Raw genomic sequence first — 22,510 nt, 5'->3', positions numbered from 1 at the left:
GCATATGATACAATCTATCGGGACCAGCTATGGCAGCTAATGCACGAAAACGGATTTCCGGATAAACTGACACGGTTGATCAAAGCGACGATGGATCGGGTGATGTGCGTAGTTCGAGTTTCAGGGGCATTCTCGAGTCCCTTCGAAACCCGCAGAGGGTTACGGCAAGGTGATGGTCTTTCGTGTCTGCTATTCAACATCGCTTTGGAGGGAGTAATACGAAGGGCAGGGATTGACACGAGTGGTACGATTTTCACGAAGTCCGTCCAGTTATTTGGTTTCGCCGACGACATTGATATCATGGCACGTAACTTTGAGAGGATGGAGGAAGCCTACATCAGACTGAAAAGCGAAGCTAAACGGATTGGACTAGTCATCAACACGTCGAAGACGAAGTACATGATAGGAAGAGGCTCAAGAGAGGTCAATGTGAGCCACCCACCACGAGTTTCTATCGGTGGTGACGAAATCGAAGTGGTTGAAGAATTCGTGTACTTGGGCTCACTGGTGACCGCCGATAACGATACCAGCAGAGAAATTCGGAGACGCATAGTGGCTGGAAATCGTACGTACTTTGGACTCCGCAAGACGCTCCGATCGAATAGAGTTCGCCGCCGTACCAAACTGACTATCTACAAAACGCTTATAAGACCGGTAGTTCTCTACGGACACGAGACCTGGACGATGCTCGTGGAGGACCAACGCGCACTGGGAGTTTTCGAAAGGAAAGGGTTGCGTACCATCTATGGTGGGTTGCAGATGGTGGACGGTACGTGAAGGAGGCGAATGAACCACGAGTTGCATCAGCTGTTGGGAGAACCATCCATCGTTCACACCGCGAAAATCTGGAGACTGCGGTGGGCCGGGCACGTAGCCAGAATGTCGGACAGTAATCCGGTGAAAATGGTTCTCGACAACGATCCGACGGGAACAAGAAGGCGAGGTGCACAGCGGGCAAGGTGGATCGATCAGGTGGAGGACGACTTGCGGACCCTCCGCAGACTGCGTGGTTGGCGAAGTGCAGCCATGAACCGAGCTGAATGGAGAAGTCTTTTATGTGCAGCACAGGCCACTCCGGCCTTAGTCTGATGATAAATAAACATAGGGGAACGGTTCGGCACTTCATCTCTTAGCTCCCATTTCCATCCCATCAAAAACAAAGCAATGAAAAGGTATTTGATTTGTTATTTATTTTTGTGATTTTTTTCAGCAGTGAGCACGCATTTTAGCAAAAAGAAGCGACACGATTGGTGCTGTATTTCTCTGTTTTACGATGAGATTAATATGTGTTCAGTGAGATGGAAATCGGAACAGTTCCCCTATTATAGTTTTCAAATTTTGAAATTTAAAGATAAAAATTATTTTGTTTCATTTCCAAATTTAAGGATCAAAACTTTTATAATACCTAATCTCTATATATAAATATAAAAATGAGTTTGCATTTCCTTTGAAGCAATATAACTTACGAACGTACGGACCGATTTGCAAGATTTTCTCACTAATCGATTCGTCTTAAGCTCGGCTGTGTTACTGTACATACTGGAAGTAGATCAAGAGGGGGAAGGGAAAATTATCAAAATGCAACGGTTTCATGTGTTCTGAAGAAAGCCGAACAGCTCGAACTGAAATCGATCTAGAGTGCGACGCTGCAATCAAGGAAATGATTGACAGATCAAAAATAATACCCGAGCGAGATTGGGCAGGTTCGCCTAGTCTCTATATATAAAAATGAAATGGTCTGTGTTCGTATCCGCATAACTCGAAAACGGCTGAATGGATTTCCTTCATTCCTTCAGCAAATATGTTCGTTATCGTTTCCGACGGGTTTATATGATATTTCCTCTAGGAAAATCACGAGTAAGGTTGAGTTAATTAGGAAAACCTAAAACTAAGAATCGTATGGAAATTTCGCATAAGCAGTACACAACGCGCATTTTCGCCTACTATGCAGTACAACGTCTGCCGGGTCGACTAGTAAAGTATAAAAATTAGAAAATAAAAAGATTTAAAAATTTGGAAAAAAAACGTGGAGTTTTATAAATTGAAAATTAAAAAAATAGAATTCTAAAGCAATATGTACAAGCCGGTGATTGCATATGGGATTCCGAACGCAAACATGCATAAAAAAACAGTTTTCAACAATAATTAGCATTTGTTAGCGTTAATCGTGATTCTGATGCAGAAACAAAAATCATTGTGTAAATCAATGGGCAAAATTCGAACTTTGATTCATGATGTAAGGGGCGACGTAAAAGTGATTAGAACCAATTCACAGAGCTTTAAACGATTGCCACGCGATATCACCAGCTAGGGTGAGAATTTCCAAACAGACACACCCGCTGGTCGATATTAACATACTTGGGAAAGGCACTATGATGTTAAACGAAACCACTTTCTTTAGGAAACATTCTTAAACAATAGAATGTAGGGTGTGCTTTCGCTGATGCCGCCATGAATAATTCAAGTTTAGCGATTATTATTAATAGACATCTCATTGGAAACATTTCTTCTATAATTTATATCAATTAGACTCAGTTGCCGGTGCAAGGGTGCATTGAACGAGACTCGAGATGAGCCTCGGTTCGAATCCAGTAGTAAGTATATTTGCTTTTTGTTTATTTAATAATATATTGTGAAACGGGACGCAATAAAAATTCAGTTTAATTGTTGCGTGAGGAAAAACACCAATGTAGATATGAATGCCCCTTTCAAAAGATTTGTAGATTGGTGGTTGTTTGGTTTGATAACTAGATTGATTTGTCACAGTGAATTAAAACTGGCTGAGTAACCATAACTGTCCGTCGGGGGAAATTGTCGGGGAAAAAAAGTCTAAAGAAGATGAAAAGAATTAGGTGGATTATACATTCGAACAACATTTAACACGTCGGACAGAAACTCGATAAACCTGCTGAGGCGCTTTGGTTAACTCCTTGTTTGTTTAACAGATTAGACGCTAGTAGTCCACATGATGCAGCCATCAAGCTGTGAAACATTGAGAGACCAAAGCAGTCTGCTCGCTAATGGAGTGAAAGACTGTCGGGAAGTTAAATAACTGCACCGAAACTAATCACACCAATAATTATAATTGGTCTAGGCAGGGTGAGCCAATTTTAGTCAACAACTTCGAGCAATATGACAGTTTAAAACTGCTGACCTAAAATAAGTTCACTACCTTCAAGAAATGGAAATAGAATACAAAGAACGATTTTTTATGTCAATGTAGAAGTCGTTCAAAATCTGTCATAGCATTACCAAGTAGAATAAATATGCCCATCAAAAGTCGCTCATAGCACTAACGAGAAGTTAATTCTTTTTACCAGTTTCCGTTGACGTTGTCATAAAAATTCTCATTATTGTCACGAAGTTCATTTTAACCTGTGATTTTGAACAGATGTAAACAGCTTATTATGTACATATATCCATTTGGTGAAAGCCAGTAGAAATTGTTTGCTCAACTCAAGATAAGTATCAATTCCTAGAACCTGTTGATTGATTTTCTCTCTTTAATGACCTGCCACCACAGGTGGCTGATAGGCGGACTTCGGCTCGCTATCAGGGTGCACGAGAAACATAAAAAAGTCAGTGCTTCCTCGTTATCACTTTCGCTGATAGCGATGCGATGGGTACTACTGCGTGGAATTCTGCCTTCTTTATTTTGATTGATCATTGTCATGCTTTGCATCATTTTTGGCTGGTGTTGCTCATTTAGGTGCCACCACCACCGGCTGACGCTGGTTAAGAGAGCCACGGTCAACGGTTATCATCTTCGTCCTCGTCCATCGCCCATTGGATTCTGGGGTGTTAATTTTTGGCTGTCGTTTCTTTCGATTGGCTGCTGGAATGAGGCTTGCCTGAGGTGACTTGCGATATTTTGATTTAATTATCGATTAATTTTGCGGTTTTCACTATTTTCCGTTCTCCGGATAGAACTAAAGATAGGGAATGATATCATAATCTAAATATTATCACTTGTCATAAGACGAGTTTGTACCTTCCCATTTAATTCCACCACTTGATTGTACCTTGACAGATACGTATTTCGACCTCAACAGTAAGGTCGTCTTCAGTGTCTCGTACTTGACTCGACTTACAATCAAGTGGTGGAATTAAATGGGAAGGTACAAACTCGTCTTATGACAAGTGAAGACATTCCACTAAAAGCTCAAAATAATTTTCTTAACTAAATATTATATTTTATTTTTATTCTTCACTAGCACACCCGACGAACTTCGTTTCGCCTGGAATTGATTTATTCTCCGATCAATTCTCGATTTATGAAGAAATTGATGTTTCATTTGTATGGGAGCCCCCCTTTCCAAAGGGGAAGGGGTCTCGAACCATCTAAAGAACCTTCCCCGGACCCAAAAACCTCTGCATACAAATTTTCACGTCGATCGGTTCAGTAGTTTCGGAGTCTATAAGGTTCAGACAGACAGAAATTCATTTTTATGTATATAAGATAAGAATAAGATAAGATAATATTAAAGAGATTTTCAGCCCGGGACTGGCTCATTTCTTGACAATAATCTAAATATTCTTTCTCGACCATAATGAAAGCGCATTTTTGTTTTTGAATAAAATCAAAGCATGATTCGTACTTTTTGGTTCCAGGAGCCGAAATCAAGCGATTTTCAGGTGGAAGGAGACATCTGTTTTCGCAGTTTATGGTGAAAAAACTACTTTCCCTACTACTTTATCTAGAACGTACCTGGAAGATAAACAAAAATCGTGCTTACTTGATGAAATTCCTTTTTCGTTTCATCATTTTTATGACTCACTCACTTTTTGCGAGAATTTTCGAATTTTCCACCATAACCTTCTATTGTATAAAACTATTGAAGATGATGCGATGCGACTACAAACCCCAGCATGCCATGACTTTGAGACGTGCCACAAAATTTAGTAAAAAAAAATTTAATTTAAAAAAAAAATTAATTTAATTAATTTAATTTAATTTAATTTGCTTATGATTTGATCGTCTAGCAACAAAGTCGTTTTATTGCTTTCGGTCCGAGCTACGGCCACTTCCCATAGGTTATGGGCCATTTTTGAAGAAAATTCTAGAAGATCAAGAAAAATAATTTTTTTCATCGTTTCTATCAAGCCTATTTCATGTTCCCAGTATGGACGGAAGCAAGTTTGGCTTGGAAGAGCTGAAGAGTGGCGGATACGAATGCTGGCAATTTAAAATGGAGGTGCTGTCGGTGCGTGAAAATCTCTGGAAACACGAGGCGGAGGCCACCCCAGTAGGTACCTCCGACGGACGCGTGGAAGGAAGTAGATACCAAAGCGCGGGTCACTATTGTTCTGCTCGTTGACGACAGCCAACACCCGCTGATCCGAAACTGCAAGACCGCTAAGGAAACCTGGGAAGATTTGATAAAACACCACCACAAGACGACGCGTGTCGTATTTGAAAAAGTTGTGTAAAGCAGAGTACACCGACGACGGGGACATGGAGGGCCATTTGTTCCACATGGAGGAGCTGTTTGCATGCCTCGCGAACGCAGGACAGGAGCTTGAATCCAGTTTGAAGGTAGCGATGGTGTTGAAGAGTATTCCTGACTTGTTCGATACCATAACTACAGCGTTGGAAAGCCGATCCGACAATGAGCTCACCATGGAGCTGGTGAAGCGGAAGCTATTAGATGAAGCACAAAAGCGAGCAGAGAAAAACCATGAAGGTGAGTCTATTCTGCGTGCGGTGGGGACAAAAGTCTATTGTCTGCCACAACTGTCACAAACCGGGACACGTGAAGCGCGAGTGCCCAGTTTTAAGAACTGGAAGGGATGCAAACGATGAAGCGCCAAGCCGCGTGTCGAAGGAAAATTCGAAATCCAAAGCAACGGTTGGCAAGGCAACGTATTTTGCATTCATGGTTGCTGCAACGAAAAATTCTTCTAAGTCATGGATCGTCGATTCGGGTGCAACATCGCACATGTGTTCTGACCATTCGGTTTTCGATGACTTGAAGCCAAGCTCGGGGGTTTTCATTACGTTGGCGGATGGAAATGAAACGTTGGTGAAAGGAGTTGGTTTGGGACGTCTGTTTTGCCAAAACGAGAATGGAGACCAACAAGTGGTTACTCTTTCAGACGTCTAGGTACTACGTCCCAAATTTGGATTCAAACTTGATATCGGTTGGAAGATTGTTGGCAACCGATGGAGTAGAAGTAATATTCTCCAATCTTAGGGATTGCGTGATCCAACGTGACGGAGTCGTAGCGGCAGTAGCGAAGAAAATTGGTGGGCTGTACCAATTGAAGATTTGCAAAGATCACGGTATGTTGGCATCGTACCACAAGAAGAACTGTATACACCACTGGCATCGAAAATTAGGTCACCGTGACGTAGAAGCGATACAGCAGACAGTGCGTTATGATTTGGCAACCAACGTCAGCATCCAGAAGTGTGGCGTATCGAAGACATGTGAGTGTTGTGTTGAAGGAAAAATTGCTCGACTGCCTTTCTCCAGGAAATTGGATAGACAATCGTCCAAAATTCTTGACATCGTTCACACGGACATCTGTGGGCCGATGAACACGGTGTCGCCAGGTGGTGCGCGATACTTTCTGTCGATGATCGACGACTTCAGTCGATACACTCAAGTATATTTCCTCAAGAAGAAGTCGGACGCTGTGGAAATAATAGAAGAATACGTGAGTATGGTGAAAAATCGCTTTGGGCGGTGTCCGACAGTTATTCGTTCCGATCAAGGTGGCGAATATAAATCGAAGCGATTGGGACGATTCTATAAAGCAAATGGGATCGCTCCTGAATATACAGCCGGATATGCACCGGAAAAAAACGGTGTCGCGGGAAAGAAAAACCGTTCTGTCGTTGAGATTGCTCGGTGCATGCTCAGAAGTTCACATTCGTTGGTTACTCCGACTGTCATAAGACATACCGGTTAATCGATACACCAACGAAGAAAATAGTTATCAGTCGTGATGTTCGTTTCGTGGAGATGGAAGATGACGTCCAGAACAGGCTTTCGACGAATCCAAGCACGATGGTGGAATATGAATCGAAACTTTCGCCACCCGCTGATGGAAATGAATCCGATGATGGTTCATCGGTTCAGGAGGAGAACGAACGTGAGTATGAATCAGATGCATCTTCATATGATTCAACTTGTGAAGCAGTCGAAGATGACAACGAAGAAGAAAATGATGATGAAGTAATGACGCGGTCAACTCGAAGTACAATGGGGCAAATGCCAGTTCGATTTCGGGAGACCAACGGGATGGCGCGCAAGCTTATGAACGGCGATCTAGAAAAGACGATTTATGTGCGGCAACCACCCGGCTACGAAGTTGGAAATGGTGGCGCCGTATGTTTGCTGCAGAAGAGCCTCAATCAAGCGGGATACGTATGGAATCAAAAACTGGATAGCGTCTTGAAGCACCTTGGTTTCACGCAATGAATTATTGGCAGTGGCTGACCCGCCGCTGCCACTTCCAGGCGCTATAGTACAGGGGATGTCCAAAATAACTGGGATAGGCAAATTTTGGACATAATTAGATGTGTTGTAACTATGTCAATTATTATCCAATTTGGACAATTCAGGGATGCCTGAACTAGGAATTTAATGTTGTTTCACCATATGTTGATGGTACCGACCGTGGTCATCGGATACCGGAGATATTCCGGGTTTTTGGAAGGTAGGTTCAGAACCGTAAATTTGTGGTGGGTATTAGGATAAGTTGTGGTTGAAAACAGAATAATATTAGTAATCATAAATAAAGTAGGGCTCATTCTGATTGGAACCATATGTTGAAATTCGAAATCGGACCATAATCAAGTGAGATATGGCCATTTATTTAGAATCGGTGCCAAAAGGGAGTTTTAAAAGGGACCAGGCCACAAATTCATTTGAATCCAGCTTTTTGACCGATCTTCCATTATATTTACATTCCAGAAGTGTTCTGTCACGTTAAAAATGAAAAACCAACCAAAAAGACGGATTCTGAAGACGCTGGGGTGCCCCCGGGGGAGCGGGCCATTTGGCATCATAAGGTCAATTGGCATAAAGGCCATTTAGCATAATGGTCATTTGGCATAACGGACATTTGGCATAATTGTAAACAACGTCAAAAGTGAGGGTCTTTTGGGCCAACGGACATTTGGCATAATTTTTCTTTGCGTTCGCTAAATGGTGACTAAGTGGTGCGGGAAACACCCCGGAATAGTAAGTATAACACCCGTCAATAACAATATTAAAAAGACATTGTCCTCTCGTGGAAAGAATGCATTTGCAATGCAATGCAAAAGTAGGCGCATGCCCGGACTAGAGCAGTGGTGGATATAATCCACTCTTTAAAAGAAGGCGTGTTGCCGGATTATGGCAATGAAGGATGAGATCCCTTCTTTAAAAGTAGGTGCTTGCCCGGATTAAGGTCATCGTGGATCCGATCCATTCTTTAAAGGTAGGCGCTTGCATGGGTTATGGCAATGGATGATGTGATCCCTTCTTTAAAATTAGGCGCTTGTCCGGATTATGACAATGGTGGATGTGATTCCTTCTTTAAAAGAAGGCGCTTGCCTGGTTTGAGGCAATGGTGGAAGTGATCCCTTCTTTAAAAGTAAGCGCATGCCCGGATTAAGGCCATGGTGGATGCGATCCCTTCTTTAAAAGAATGCACTTGCCCGGATTATGACAATGGTGGATGTGATTCTTTCTTTAAAAAAAAGGTGCTTGCCCGGATTGAGGCAATGGTGGATGTGATCCCTTCTTTAAAAATAGGCGCTTGCACGGATTATGACAATGGTGGATGTGATTCCTTCTTTAAAAAAGGCGCTTTCCCGGATTATGATAATGGTGGATGTGATTCCTTCTTTAAAAGAAGGCGTTTGCCCGGGTTATGATAATGGTGGATGTGATTCCTTCTTTAAAAGAAGGCGCTTGCCCGGATTGAGACAATGGTGGATGTGATCCCTTCTTTAAAAATAAGCGCTTGTACGGATTATGGCAATGGAGGATTTGATTTGTTCTTTAAAAATAGGCGCTTGTCCGGATTGAAGCAATGGTGGATGTAATCCCTTCTTTAAAAGCAGGTGTGTGGCCTGAATTGTGGCAATGCAATGGTGGATGTGATCCCTTCTTTGAAAGTAGGCGCTTTCTTGGATTAAGGCAATGGTAAATGTGACTCCTTCTTTATAAGTAGGCGCTTGTCGGGAATAAATCAATGGTAGATGTGATCTCTTCCCCGAAAAGCACAAATCAGATTGATTTGGTTGCAATAACTCATATGTGACTTGATTGGATTTAGTAACTCGTCTACGACAAGTGTGTTGCTTGAGTTTTTAAAGTTAGGCTAGGCGCTTACCCGGATTAAGGCAATGGTGGATTTGATCTAGTCTTACGGCGCATGCTCGGATTGAAGCAATGGTGGGCGAATCTCTACTTTAAAAGTAGGCATGTGGCCGGAATAAGTCATTGATGGATGTGATCCCTCTCTCGGAATTAATTTTGCCGTTTTGTTATTTCGTTCTTCCGGAAAATGTCTACCATCAATCTAAATTCATCAGAAAACAGCCTCGACCTACTTTATCTACGCTAAAGATTACATGAAATATCCCTTTCGCTTTCACAGCTCGAAATTATGCCAAATGTCCGTTATGCCAAATGACCCACTCTTTTCTTACAGTTCAAAATTATGCCAATGACCATTATGCCAAATGGCCTTTATGTCAAATGGCCTTTATGCCAAATGACCTTATGCCAAATGGCGTTATGCCAAATGACACTTCAGTTTTGGCACCAAAGCTAGCCATTCGACGGTTCGTTTTTCATGGTTTTTCTATCAGGAAGTGAGATATGAGTATAAAATGGACCATTGACAGCTCTGACCGCTTCCGGGACCTACGGATTGTCCCCGGGGAACCTGTAGAAGGGGACATTCCAGTTATGGCACCAAAGCTAGCCATTCGACGGTTCGTTTTTCATGGTTTTCTATCAGGAAGTGAGATATGAGTATAAAATGGACCATTGACGGCTCTGACCGCTTCCGGGACCTACGGATTGTCCCCGGGGAACCTGTAGAAGGGGACATTCCAGTTATGGCACCAAAGCTAGCCATTCGACGGTTCGTTTTTCATGGTTTTCTATCAGGAAGCAAGGTATGAATATAAAATGGACCATTGACGGCTCTCACCGCTTCCGGGACCTACGGATTGTTCCCGGGGAACCTGTAGAAGGGGACATTCCAGTTTTGGCACCAAAGCTAGCCATTCGACGGTTCGTTTTTCATGGGTTTCTATCAGGAAGTGAGATATGAGTATAAAATGGACCATTGACGGCTCTGACCGCTTCCGGGACCTACGGATTGTCCCCGGGGGACCTGTAGAAGGGGACATTCCAGTTTTGGCACCAAAGCTAGCCATTCGACGGTTCGTTTTTCATGGTTTTCCATCAGGAAGCGTGGTATGAGTATAAAATAGACCATTGACGGCTCTGACCGCTTCCGGGACCTACGGATTGTCCCCGGGGAACCTGTAGAAGGGGACATTCCAGTTTTGGCACCAAAGCTAGCCATTCGACGGTTCGTTTTTCATGGTTTTCTATCAGGAAGTGAGATATGAGTATAAAATGAACCATTGACGCCTTTGACCGCTTCCGGGACCTACGGATTGTCCCCGGGGAACATGTAGAAGGGGACATTCCAGTTATGGCACCAAAGCTAGCCATTCGACGGTTCGTTTTTTATGGTTTTCTATCAGGAAGCGAGGTATGATTATAAAATGGACCATTGACGGCTCTCACCGCTTCCGGGACCTACGGATTGTCCCCGGGGAACCTGTAGAAGGGGACATTCCAGTTTTGGCACCAAAGCTAGCCATTCGACAGTTCGTTTTTCATGGTTTTCTATCAGGAAGCGTGGTATGAGTATAAAATGGACAATTAACGGCTTTGACCGCTTCCGGAACCTGTGGATTTGTCCCCGGGAACCTGCAGAGCGGACATTCTAGTTTTGGCGCCAAAACTGGTCATTCGACGGCTCGTTTTTCATGGTTCTCTGTCAGGAAGCAAGGAGTGAGTGAAAAATGAACCATTGAAGGCTTTGATCGCTTCCGCGACCTACGGATTGTCCCCGGGGGAACCCGTAGAGGGGACATTTAAGTTTTGGCTTCAAATCTAGTCATTCGACGGTTCTTTTTTCATGGTTTTCGAATGACTTCTGGACGTCGAATGACTTATTTTTGCACTAAAGCTGAATTGTCCCTTGACTTTTTCAGGCGCAGAATGTGAAATGTCCTCTTCTACAGGTTCCCCGGAAACAATCCGTAAGTCCTGAGAGCGGACAAAGTTGTTAATAATACATTCTATAATCTTACCTCGCTTCCTGATAGAAAACTATGTAAAAAGATTAATCGTTTGACTAGTTTTGACGCTGAATCCGAAAAGTCCCTTTTTAAAGGTTCTCCTGGCGGTCAGAATCGTCATTGATCAATTTTATATTCATACCTCGCTTTTCGATCGAAAACCATGAGGAACGAGTCGTCGAATGACTAGGGGGGGCAATCCGTAGGTCCCGGAAGCGGTCAGAGTCATCATGGTCCATTTTATATTCATACCTCACTTCCTGATAGAAAACCATGAAAAACGAACCGTCGAATGGCTAGCTTTGGTGCCAAAACTGAAGTGTCCCCTCTACGGGTTCCCCGGGGGCCCCCAGCGTCTTCAGAATCCGTCTTTTTGGTTGGTTTTTCATTCTTAACGTGACAGAACACTCCTGGAATGTAAATATAATGGAAGATCGGTCAAAAAGCTGGATTCAAATGAATTTGTGGCCTGGTCCCTTTTAAAACTCCCTTTTGGCACCGATTCTAAATAAATGGCCATATCTCACTTGATTATGGTCCGATTTCGAATTTCAACATATGGTTCCAATCAGAATGAGCCCTACTTTATTTATGGTTACTAATATTATTCTGTTTTCAATCAGAACTTATCCTAATACCCACCACAAATTTACGGTTCTGAACCAGCTTTCCAAAAACCCGGAATATTTCCGGTATCCGATGGCCACGGTCGGTACCATCAACATATGGTGAAACTACATTAAATTCCTAGTTCAGGCATCACTGAATTGTCCAAATCGGATAATAATTGACATAGTTGCAACACATCTAATTATGTCCAAAATTTGCCTATCCCAGTTATTTTGGACATCCCCTGTAATATAGCGCCTGGAATGCATGCGAAAATAGCCAGCATGAGTTAACCACCAGAAATTTGTATGGCGAAAGACATCTAACGCGGGTTTTCTCATAATTAGGAACTTTTCACGAAAAACTATTTGGTACCGGTTATGAAGGATGGTGTCTACTACCACGCCTACCAAATATTTTTTCGATTGAGGTGCTTAATATTGAGAAATCGAACCTTAGATGCCTTTCGCCATACTGATTTCAGAAAGTTAACTCCTAGTGTGCCGCTGTAAGCACGCTCAAAGCAAGCGATTCATTAGCAAACGATTTGTGTTTAAGGCTCCCCCAGACCTAAGCGATTTCATCGCCGCGACGGCGACAACTAGTCGCCGCGATTTTGTCGTTGGGTCGCTGCAGGCAATGTCCTATTTACGCTTTCATACCAACGGCGACAGAATCGCTGTCGCCAAGCGATAGAATCGCGTCGCGACTGTCGCGTCGCGTGTGTTTGGGAGAACCTTAAAGGTCGAAAGACAAAAGGTCGAAGGGACAAAAGGTCGAAATGACAAAAGGTCGAAGGGACAAAAGGTCGAAAAGACAAAAGGTCGAAAGGGACAAAAGGTCGAAAGGACAAAAGGTCGAAAGGGACAAAAGGTCGAAAGAGACAAAAGGTCGAAAGGGACAAAAGGTCGAAAAAGACAAAAGGTCAAAAGGGACAAAAGGTCGAAAAGGACGAAAGGTCGAAAAGTACAAAAGGTCGAAAGAAACAAAAGATCGATCAAGAACAAGTTGATAACAAGTTGAGTGTATTCCAAAGGAATTTGTGATGCATTTCAACTTCAAGCGGAAGTAATACACTTATCTCATCAATCAAAGTTGAAGAATGAGCAATTTTCAAAGAAGGAGTAATTACTATGAATATAAAACAATATTATGAATATCTAGATAGTTCTGTTAGAGATAAAATGATTATTGATTCAAGAAATAGATTAAACTTGTCTCAGTTTCTTGTCTATTTTGAACTTTTGTCCCTTTCGAACTTTTGTTTATTTCGACCTTTTGTCTCTTTCGACCTTTTGTCACGTTTGACGTTTTGTCCTTTCGACCTTTTGTCCCTTTCGACCTTTTGTCCTTTCGACCTTTTGTCCCTTTCGACCTTTTGTCCTTCTCGACCATTTGTCCCTTCGACCTTTAGTCTTTCGACTTTTTGTCTTTCGACCTTTTGTTCTTTCGACCTTTTGTCTTTCGACCTTTTGTCACTAACCCTGTTAGACAGACCTCACAAATTATTTTCCTTCTGATTTCCCTAAGTCTACGCACAATGTTCATTGCTTTAAATTGTCTACAATTACTGATCAAATGATCCGTCCTTCCGCAGATCCAACAATTCCGGCCGAATGACTCATTGCTGCAAGCTTCGCTTTGTTCCTTTTCATTCTCATGCACATGTACAAACTCTTGCCGACGATTTTCTTTCCCCAATCGCACTCGATCGCTCACGGATAGTAATTTGAACTCTGTGACCTCGGACACGTCCGAAACGATTTCAGCTGCAAAGTTCGTGAACATCCTAAGCGGACTGTTCACTTTTCCTCGTTTGAACCGGACCCAGTCCAGTTTGTAGCTCGGTGGCAACTTGTCAACCAACTGGTCTGGTTGAGGTGGTCTCTGAGCTGTGCAGCTTCAAGATGGTCGCACAATTGCTTCACCGTGATACCAAAATTGATAAAGGTCTCCAGCCGATCACTTATCGGTGCAGGGGCACTTCTGACTTTGGTCAGAAGCGTCTTTAGCAAATTCTCCGGCCTCCCGAATAGATTTCGAAGGTCGTTTATCACATCTGGTACCGAGCTTGGCAGAACGAGCCGACTCCTGACTGCTTCGAGTGCATCACCCTGCAGACAGTCTTGCAGCCGTTTTAAATTTTCCAGGTTCGAAAACCCACACGCCGCTGTCGTGTGCTCGAAACTGCTGATGAACAACGGCCAGACTTCTGGTTCTCCACGAAATTTCGGAAAGATGCTGAGACACCGCTTTGCGAGCGGCTAGCTGCCGTTTCGAGATACGATGGATTTCACGCCCCCTGTTTGCTCCTCGTGTCCGGAACCTTCAACTGCTGAGCACCAGCGGAAACACACACTAGACAGCACCAATCGGCTTTCGCAACTTCCTGGTCTACGCCAGCGCAGGAGAAATGAGTCCACTGCCTACATTTCCCACATTGAACTCAATTCACATCCTCCGACATCGACTCCGACATTGAGCAGAACAAACATTGGTCATTTTTCGAGGGAGAGGAAGCCATTCCGAAGTAATTCGATATAAAATTTTTGATTTTGTTCGGACGGTCGGATTTTAAATTTTTTAATCATATTATGTTTGAACATTTCACCAAGTCAGGGTTGTTACGGAGATCCTGAAATATTTTCCGCGCCAAATCCGCGCCGACTAAAATCAAATCCGCGCCATTTCCGCGCGACATGAAATCCATTCCGCGCCAAATCCGCGCGATCCAGATCTAAATTCTAAGCAAATACACGTTGAAAGTCAATTTTTGTATAACAATTTATTGAGCGTCTTCTCTTCTAGTTCTTTTTTTACAATTATTACTGATTTCAAATATGATTTTAAACTGCCACATATGTTTGTATCAAAATGCTAATAGGACTAATAAACCGGCAGTAAGTATCTAAATGGCCACTAGAAGTACTGAATCTAAGGGAACAAGAACAAAACAATCAAAACTATTTGCATAAGCATTGCTTTTTGGATTAGATGATGGCTTTGGCATGTTTTGTTATTATCAGTTTTTTTGTTGATAGTACATACTTTATAAAATTCGGCACAAAGTACGTTGATTACAAATGAATGTTAAGGCCAGATTTGATCATAATTTATTAAAAATATTAAAATATCCAAAACCGCAATTTCTTTTAAAGTAATTAATTGCTTGCTTAGATATTGAGGAATTAGACAATGAAGCTCCGTTTTAAAACAAAACTTCTGTGAAACAAATATTTGAATTCATATCAAGAAACAAATAATACAAAATCTAACATAGTTGCTCAAGCTCCGTTGATTTTTAAGCCAGAATCAAGCGTAAATTCCTTCAAAAATTCCAGAGGAATATTTTTAGAAATTTCAGAAGAAATTTCTTTGGAAATATGCAGAATATTTTGCGTAAACTCCAACAGAAATTAGTCCGTCATTTCTACTTCAATTCTTGTAACAAGCTTTTCTAAAAATTCACGCAGAATTTTTTTTGACCATTCTTACTGGAATTTCATTTAATAACTCTGAGAACTCCTGTAGAAATCCATCTTTCGAGCGCCGATTCATCCCAAAGATTTCTGCGGGTCATCCTCCGGAAATTCTCCCGGAAATTTTCATGGAAATGTTTGCAGAAATCCAACTGCCCTTGGATCTGCTGACGTTCAAAAGTTGCTCCAAATTGTCTGTGGAAATTCTTTCGAGAACATCTGTGGGAATTCCTCCGAGTATTCTTACAAAAATTCCCCTGGGAAATTATTTTGAAATTCATTTGTGAATTTTGTCGTGAGTTCAAGTAAATTCTCCACAAATAACCTGCGGTATATCTACAGAGCTTACTTGCAGAAATCCCTTTATGAAATCCTACGGAAATCGCTTAAGAAATTCTTGCAAAAATTGATTGGTGACTTCCTGCGGAAAAACTCCCGGTTCTATTTTTGAGCACTTATTAAAGACATATCTGTGATCATCGCTATAACTCTTTTGTAAATTCAAGGCGGCATTCTTTCCGATTTTCTATAGTCATTCCTGCGGTCACCGCTCCAGGAAATTCCTCCAAAAATGTCTTTATAATTTTCCGGGTTTTTAATGCTGCAGAAATCCTCTTTACGTTGTGGAAATTTATTTGCAAGGAATTTATACAAGGATCATCATGGGGTCCTTGTGGAAATTTCTTTAGGAAGTTTCTTCGTTTTCTGTTGGTAATCCTGTGAAATACCACCGGAGTTAACCGAAAATATCAACCCGCCAGAGGCCAGAAATAACTTTTGAGAATTATCTTCTAATTTTTGATCGACTTTCTGCGGAAGAACTTATTAAAATTAGGCATCTGCATTAAATCACAGAATATGTTTATGTTTTCAATTGTTGTATAAACCTTTATTCGTACTAGTTATAAAGCAAATATAAATTGTTCCAATATTATAAAAGAATTCCTGACGACTATTGAAAAATGATATGAACCACTCAGGTTCATCGTAAAAGAAACAACCAATCAGAAACTGACAAATATCTTGGAATTACGAAGAAATTGACAAGATGAAAATGGGCGTTCATGTCCTTCAATAGGCATGGTTTGTGTGCGTCGTGTTTTAGAATGGATTAAAATGACAACAAGTGGAGTATCACTCCTCATAACATTTGTTTAAATAATGCTTGAGAGTGTAATTAAATAAGGACTTGGACATATACGAAAAATAATGTTAATAAACTTGAAACGTAAATTTATTCTCAACAACATTTTGTAATGAAATTAAGCCCATCTAGATATAGGCATAAAACTAATTTTCAAACAAACTTCCTTAGATTTTTTTAGAAATTTCGACCTAAAACTAAATCCGCGCCAAATCCGCGCGAAACCCTAAAATAGTTATGTAAATCCGCGCCAAATCCGCGAAAACCGCGAAATCCGCGTAGTCGTAACAACCCTGAGTAATGTAAGGTCCATGATAGCCAGGTTCTGATTTTCTGATTCTGAGGCGATGCGCGGAATTAGGGCAGGTCGCGGTACTAAACAATTGCTTTCCGGATCTTTAAATGTTTTAATTAAAGAAAAGAAAGCCCATTTTTTCTATTCATGCAGTTGTTAAGGAATGCCGATTCTATTTTTTTCACGTGCAGCTGCAGTCGCATTCAACACCAAACTGCAAACAGTTCTTCCTATCTCGTAACTCGTTGATAGCCACCAATATAACCAAACTTCCACCAATATGAACGTTTCCTACTACATCCGTTGTCGTTCCATTCTCCTGAAATTCATCACCAGCGTGCGACATCGAACCCACGACATTTACTATGCTTCTTCCATGGCATTCTAGATTACTTAATTATATAATTTTGTTTGTTATGCAAATGCAAAATAAAAAATAAAAATCTAATCGAAGCAAATCTAAATAGAAGTTTCCTTTATAAAATAGCATTTGCCAACATTGTTTCAAATAGTCAGTGCACTGCAGTGTCTTCAATATGTTTAAAAATAAAACAAAACAACATTTTTTGCCTTTCTCGTATATTTCAATAACACATCGCACATGAATGGTTATATGTAGATACTCCATACTACTGATTTCACAAAAAAAAAAGATAAATGTATTATTCATTAACCATTTTACGTAAAATTTGAACCGTATGCACACGTAAAAAAATAAATGTAAAAAAAGTTAACGAGAATATGAAGATTAGATTAAGTTAGATCTTTTTTATAAGCTTTCAATCAAGATTGAAATGGAAGATAAAAAGGATTATATGCTCTTTTGTATAAGCATAGGTCAAGAAGAGTTCATTTATGCAAAATCATTGTCGTAAATTTCTGCCATGAGAACAAAAATAAACCAAATGTCAATACAGACTTTATGAAATTAAACGAAAGTGGAAAGAATGATAAACAGAGCATTCCATTTTCCATTTCAACCGACACCGGGTTTTAAAAATAACTTGCAAAATTATCCCACAATTGGAGACACATCCTACACTTGTTGTGGCGAGCAACGTATTATTTACTGTCGTTTTATGCAACACTAACGAGATAACTGAAAAATTACCTTCCGTCGTGCGTCCTAATAACTCTCGTACAATAAAACGACATTTGAATCCACTGCTGCCTATCTGATTCCATTAATCCATATCCAGTCGGCATTTATGCGATATCCAACGAAAGGCAGTAAAACGTGACACCGCTGAAAATGGGTGCCCTTTGGAACCGGGAGCGGAGTCCGGCCAAGTAAGTGCAGCTACATACATATTGGCTTATCAGCGTGAAACGAAGCGATTATTATATGAAAGATGGGCTTGCACGGGAAAAAAACAATAATCGAAGATTTGAGATGGTGATTGGCGCTTTAGTAGGTACAGTGCCAAACTTGAACTCAGCCACCGATTTCATTATCGCCAGGAGCAACATTGACGTAGCTAGGAGATAATTTTGAAAGTGCTGTCAAACTTTTGAAATTTTCGTATGTGAAACTTTCACGACATCACCACTTGACCTTTCCTCATTATCATCACTTGATCTACAAATAAAGAATTATGTTACATTTAATAAAATTCTAATGGAAAAACTGAACATTGCCACCCTTCAGCCGCTCATGCCAATGCCGAGCTAGTCGATTACATAAACTCGACTTCTGACTAGCAGTTTAGGCCTCTTCATCAAGCTCGATGATGAAGACCGAGATGATGTTATCAGTCGACCTAACGGTACCCACTTTCGCAGCTATATACTGCCCCTCATAATATTCGCAAATCTGTGTGTCATAATTATTGAGGAGCAAAAGTCAGAAAAGCAAGCGCGACTTACCTCTTAGATAATCACCTACTGCTGCCGTTGTTGACGGATTGACTGACTGGCCAAGGACCTGATCAGTATAGCAAACTCTACACACTCGCCCCAATATCCAACAACAGGAAACCGACTCGGAGTCGGATATATGAATTCCGCGACGTAGAACACCTCCCTTCTCACAACCCAGACTTCCACTTCTCAATCACACTGGCGCCTCGGCACTTTAGCAAAGGGCACGGAAAAAACTAACGAGATTCACACTGTCCCCTCTGTTTCGAACCTGCTGTTTGTGCTGCTAATTCCATTGTCTCACTCCACTATCCGTCCACCATTGGTGTGTTGATATCAATAAAAATCACAATCACTTCATCACAATCCATCCACCAAACGACCCGTTACTATTCGATGTTGCTGACACACTACCTGTCTGCGATTTACTACGACGAGACAAGCCACAGTACGTGCTGATTGCGTGACGGGTGATTATTGCCTGAAACGGCACAAGTCGCAAAATATAATAAAATTTTCCTCAATACACAAAGCCTTACACAAACACAAATAGACTAACAGCAATTTTACGCTTCGGAATGGATTTCGTACGAGGACTCAGTTCTATTTTTGTTTTGATACCTTGCCGTTTTTACGGTTGGCTTTGTTTGCGAATTCGCGGAAACGCCTACACCGAGTTTACAACTACCACCGCTACTTTTGTGGACCGCCGTCAGTCGGCGAGGTGTTGAATGAAAGTTTTGTTGTGTTGCGCGAAGTGTTGCTGCTGATGATGGATGTCAAATGGGAAATGTTTTGTTGCGTGATCTTTTAGACCGGCCCAACATTTGTATTGCAATGGGTAAAGGCCCGAATAACGGGTGGCCATACTAAACGGGAGTTTCAATACTTCACAGAAGCGACGTCGTTTTCTTTGATTTAATATGGCGACAGCGTACATCAATCTCTCAAGTGTTTGGTAAGCATTTGAATCACTAATGTTTTTTTCAATTCTACATGTATTCTATTTTATTCGTAAATGAACACCACCCGCATAATAAAAAACAACATGTTATATGGTCAGAATCATTATTACGATGTAAGATATAGCTTCACAGTTTACGTTGCGGTTATCGAATACTTTTCGATCGATTCAACCATAACTGCTCGACATCATCACTAAATGTCAACATATAACATGCTGTCTCAAAAATGTTCTTTATTTCCTGCATTATATGTCAACATTTTATCATACTGTTGAGCGAAAATTTTGCACGCGGAAACAGACGATTTTTTATGGTGACATAACTTAACAACCCATTCAACATATTGTTATTTGTCAAATAACCGTACCACAAACTGTTAAAACTTTATATGAGATTGTTCATTTACAGTTGTCAACAGTAAAGGATACTGTTGTCGACCGCACGGGAAAATATCCATGTATAGTTTGTAATTATGCGGGCACTCCACACAATTAAAATTTGGTACCGAACTCGGTTCTTTAATTGAACCGAACATCACAGACAAACAGACATAACATATTGCACATTCACTCATCAAATTCATCGTCGTACACACACTAACGACATCTGTAGTTTTCACTAAGTTGGGCAAATCACGCACCAGACGGCATTAGTGAGCAAACGTCAAACTCGAGCAAATCCGATGCGCGCGCCACGGGTGATCAATTGGCCAACTAATGATTATTTAAAATGACCAGTAAATCAGTGAACGATGATAATTTCACGAGTGTTATGTCTGTTTGTCTGTGCGAACATGATTGGTTACTATCAAAGTACCGAATGATTCGTAATAACATGATTACATGTTTGCAAATAAAACCGATTGATCGGTTCTATTGGGTAGTTTTAGACAGATAAGATGTGAAACAGAACCGAAAAATTCAGTTGATCATTATTGTTCACTGTTTTGGTACTTTCAAACCGAGAAAATTCGGTAAAATTAATTCACATACGGAACATCCGTGTTACTGCAGTAAGCTGTTAATGTTTCTGAAAAAACGAGCAATGGGTAATGTTTTCAACATAACCGCGAGTAGACGTAGGACTTGTATAAACGTAACGTATTTACATTTAACTTCTAACTTTGGAGTTTGATTACAGTATTGATATTGGAAATGACAATTTCGATGCTGTGTACAAGTATTAGCAATTTGTTTATTCAAAACTTCTGGAAATAAAACTAATAATTAAATATATAATTAGAATTGCTTTGTTTCTAACTATTAAGCCCTTATTTACTTAAGCAAATGTAGGGCATTTATAGATTTCTTATTGATGATAGTACTTGAAGTATAAAAATCTAGATTTATAAAATTTTTAGGCTTGGGTAAAATGTGCTATTTTAGGGGAACTGTCTCGTTTTCCAAACAAAGAAATGCAGCACCAATTTCGTTGCTTCTATTTGCTAACATGCGTGCTTACTGATGAAAAAATCACAACAATAAGAAACAAGTCAAGGAGCAGTAACCCTTATAAAATAGAGGAGGTATGTACTGCTAATCCATCAACGAAAAATTATTTTATGTTTTGATTTCAAACTCCGAGTCTACGTCAAGTTTAATAATATAATTTCTCAGAAAATGAAAAACAAATAATAAGATAGTTTATTTAAATATTCTTCTTGAAATTACTTTTTGCGGACTTTTTTAAAACATTTACATGTAATACAGCGAAATTCTCTAATCTAAAATGGATATTAACACTATTGCTGATTGTGTATCTTTAATTGCTAATGCCTTCTGCAAATAAATGAAAGTAATTATTTTAATCAAATTTTTATTTTCATCAGTGTAGTTGATTTTTTTGCTGGGGAATCAGAACTGTTATAGTATAACCATGTTTTAATGTACGTGCCGTTTAGTACCAAGCACAACTTAACATATGGTCAGTCATATGATATGACTCGTACCCATCCCGGGATCATGTGGATTATGGAACCAATCACCTGGATGAGCAGACCAAATCTCTCTAATTTTATTCTTCTTCATCCACCACCGCTGCCTCACTGCCTCAGCCATAATCGGCCTTTGGTCGTTAACTCCGAGCGATGCGATGGGCGATTGCATCCATCGCAACCGATACCAGAATGACAAAAAAATGCTCCCACTTCTTTCATGCATATTCGCAGACCCACCGGCAGTTTTACCGCTGGTGACTGCATGCTGTCGCTGTGTAGGTAAAAAGCGAACGAACGAACGAAACGAAAAATGCGCGAGCAAAAAGCACGTCAGTACGCGCTGCTGTCACAAATTGTAATGACTCGCATACGGCAGGCACTGCTTCTTTGATACACAAAGAAAATCTTCCGGTAGACCCGAAGGCCCGTGATATACCGAATTCTGATGTCCGTGTTAGGAATGCACGGGATTGGTTACATATGAAATTTTTACTGGCTTAGACAAGAATTGAAATTTCCAATAGCTTATCGTTAATAATCTTAAGTTTCGATGAAATAGACAAAATGGTGGAGAGTGTCCGAGTCGATTGATATATAAATCTTAAAAATCCATCGAAAGATAAAGGCGCTAGTAGCGTTCAAAATCTTCCCTTCCAGCGTAACGCTCTCGATTTCTAAAAATCTAAATGACACCCAGTATAGTAAAGAAAGACGTAAGTCCTACGTCAAAACTCGGTGCAAAACAAGATGTATTCCATCATCCATCTTTGTGTGTAAGCTTCGTAGAACAATTTTATCATTTCCAATGATAACAAAATATTATCAATTCAGTAGAAAACCGAAATGGGCGATTAGCGAAGTTGGATTTTTCTCACAATCCGTACGCTAAACCTAAC

At 40.7% G+C, this 22,510-nt stretch overlaps 1 protein-coding gene across 1 annotated transcript in view; it reads right to left on the bottom strand.

The window, feature by feature from the left end:
* The window catches only part of LOC134207694 (mitochondrial coenzyme A transporter SLC25A42), a 58,692-nt gene extending 39,374 nt beyond the window's left edge, over positions 1–19,318 (bottom strand). Inside the window, exon 1 of the mRNA XM_062683494.1 lies at positions 18,720–19,318. The gene's annotated coding sequence lies outside the window, so the exon portion shown is untranslated. The remainder of the gene's footprint in view (positions 1–18,719) is intronic.
* Between the last annotated feature and the right edge of the window lie 3,192 nt (positions 19,319–22,510).

This window comes from Armigeres subalbatus, chromosome 1, assembly GCF_024139115.2.
Source record: "Armigeres subalbatus isolate Guangzhou_Male chromosome 1, GZ_Asu_2, whole genome shotgun sequence".
In the NCBI taxonomy this organism is placed as follows: Eukaryota; Metazoa; Arthropoda; class Insecta; order Diptera; family Culicidae; genus Armigeres; species Armigeres subalbatus.
This window is presented reverse-complemented; position numbering and strand designations above follow the sequence as displayed.